Below are 3,153 nucleotides of genomic sequence, written 5' to 3' on the forward strand. Positions count from 1 at the left end.
CGGCCACCGGCCGGCCGATCAGTCACCTGTCCGCCGATCGGCAGGGTTGGCTAGATGGTGGGACCCATACCATCTGCAATCGGCTGTTAGTGCGCCGATCGGTTTGCTAACCACCGATCGGTCGATGCGTGGCCGACTGAGTCACACTTTTGCAAATTTTTGAAAACGTGTGACACTCCTGCATTTTATAAAATAATTCGCATTATTTAAAAAAAAATCGCCTCTCTACCACATGAGTGCCACAGAAGCTCAGGAAGCACCCCAGGCCATGCCAAGTATGTTTCCTGTTAATCCAATTGCCCAATCTCTCTTAGGAACCTAACTTTTCTTAAAATCTCGGGACGAGATTTGTTTAAGGGGAAGGGTTTGTAACATCCCAAATTTTAAAACAAAGAAGAAAATGAAATTCCTTTTTCCAAAATTTGGAACCAACAAAAACTTTATTTAAGTTCTATAAGGAGCATAGTGCTCATGCATGTAGGTGATAATCTTTGCCATGTTTGTTTGTTAAAGTGTTTGAAAATGATCCTAAACCCTAAACCATGATCATTTAGATCAAAGAGAAACAAATAAGAAAAAGAGAAAATATAAATAGCCTCATATATGTGCCTATGGCTAATTTTGTAAAACTTTAACCTAGGCCTTTCTAACTTGATTAGATGATTGGAAAACATTAATAAACACTACCTAGTACTTAACAAATCAAATCTAAGGTGAAACAAAAGAAAATAAAAATGTCCATAGAGGCATATGAGAGGAAATGGCCAAAAAAATAGGAAAATTGAGAATTGACCCTAAGACTTGGTGTGAATGGTTGGATCACTCCTCTATACCATTTCAACACTCAACAACATCAATTGGGTCAAGAAAAATCAAATCAAAAATCAAAGAAATGCAAATTCCAAATTGCATGTGATAATGGCCACATGTGCCATTTTTATTATGTAACCCACTTTGAGCCCTTTTATTAGGAGATTCTTAAACCAAACCCTGCCAACTCTTTGCACCTCATCCAAGACCTCATCAAGATGAACAACTTTGGTGTTCACCACCTTGACCAGATCTTTGACCATTGCTCAAAATAGTCAACCCAAGATGCTATGTTGAAACAGATTCTAGATTCCCCCACTTTTTAGAAATTTCACCAAACCTCTCCAAAATTCAAACCAATGCCACATATTGTTGCCCAACATCATTTAGAACACAACCATGAAGAAAGTTGGCCAAAATTAAACACAAGAGAGACAAGTGCATGAGACATGAGTAGTTCACATAGAGTAAAATAGAAGTACAAGTCACTTTATCCCCCACTTTTTCACTTTTCCTCTCTCTCTCTCTCTTCTCCTCCTTGATAGTACACATTGTACCCTAAAAGCACCTCAATGAAGTGACCCAACCTTGCATGATCACCATGCCTCAAGCATGCCACATCATTGTATGTGCCACATAGACCTTTTCACTTTAATCAAGTATGCACACTCTAGCCCTCTCCAACCTTGTGCACTATGTCAAACCCACTCACCTTACCACCCTTAAGCTTGCAGCACTCCAAGACCAAGAAAAATATTGCATAGAGGACCAATGCCAAGCCATGCCATTGAAATTGACATCATCATGCCAACCCATGCCATCCTACCCCTCTAGTCCATCTCACCTTGTCAAGTAGACCCACCTCACTCTACTGAGCATTACCATACAAGAGTTGACCTCAGAAGAAGCCCTGCACCCCCCATGCCACACCATGCCAGCCATCATGCTCACCACCATGACACCACCTGCCTCTGCTCTCTCTGGTCCCTTTCACCATGTCCTACAGACTCCCCTTTTCTTGCCGAGCAGGCTAGACATCATCTGGAGTCAAAGAGAAGAAGACAACGCCCTGGCCCGACGTGATCACCACGTACAGGCCACGCCAGAGCGTGCACTGGCACGCCACTGGACGTGCCAGAACGCCGTCTCAACCCATCACCTCCGTCCTCCCCTTACTTTCTCCTCTCGCACGCGCCATCACTGCACCACCAGCTCCCTACTGGACAACCTCTCTGGCTCGCGGAAGCACTGTCGCTGCCGTCGTCCTCCAAAGTTCGCCGTCAGTACCCATGCCAGACATGGACGCCACTTGAGCTATCCCTTCCCCCTTTCGCTGCGCCAGCACGCTCCCTAGGACCGCCATGATGTCTGCAACCGCACGCCCACCTCGCCTTGCCCCTTCACCGCTCCAAACCGCCGCGCCATGATCGACCCGACGCGCACCCCCGCAGACCTCCTCGCCCCTTTAAAAGGAGGACTCCCGCGCCTCCAATCCTCACACCCCTTGCTTCCCCTCTTCCTCCTGAGCATCCTCGACCTCTCGCCCGTCCACATTGCGCCCTAGCTAGCTCCAATTTCTTCGACGATCACCGCGACAGTAGCCCAACGGAGGAGAAGCTCCCGACCACCTCCGCCGCTCCCACGACCACCGCTGCCTTCGCCGTCATCGACAACCTCATCCTACCTCGTCGCCGAGCCTCGCCAGAGTCCAGGTGACCCTCCGACCCCCTAGCCTCGCCGCAGTAGCCCTGGCTCTCGTCGACGTAGACGACGACGGTGCGTCGTTGGATCATCTTTTAATCCGACGGCTCGCGTCACTGCGTACCGTTTCGGCTGTTAATTGTCACTGACAGCCTCGCCCCACCTTGTCAGGCGGCCACTCACGCCAGTCGCGTAGCTGGGCTGGCCCAACTCCCTCTCCCTCGTTCTGACCCGTTAAATTTTCCCGCATGGCCCGTTAAATTCAAATCTAATTTATTTCTTTTGATTCAAATTTACTTGCAGATGCTTTATTCAAAATCAAATAAAATCAAATGTACTCAACCAAATTTGATGAACTTTATATGTTTGGAAAGCTTATGAAAATATCTATCAAACCCCACTGGATTCAACCCTAGATTCTTTATAGAATTTATGTGAGAAAAATGACAAGGCAGTAGGTTTTCAAACTTCCAAGAATTATTAAAAATCAACCATGAGGAATTTTGAGGTGATTCAAATTCTTATAATTCACTTTTCAAAGACTCTAATTGTTTATGTAAAAATATGATATGGTTGTTTCATATGATCATGGGCTAGAATCAAAATTTGGCTATGTAGTCAATACTAGCCCATTTAAATTAT

This window comes from Lolium rigidum, chromosome 7 (assembly GCF_022539505.1).
Source record: "Lolium rigidum isolate FL_2022 chromosome 7, APGP_CSIRO_Lrig_0.1, whole genome shotgun sequence".
Taxonomy (NCBI): Eukaryota; Viridiplantae; Streptophyta; class Magnoliopsida; order Poales; family Poaceae; genus Lolium; species Lolium rigidum.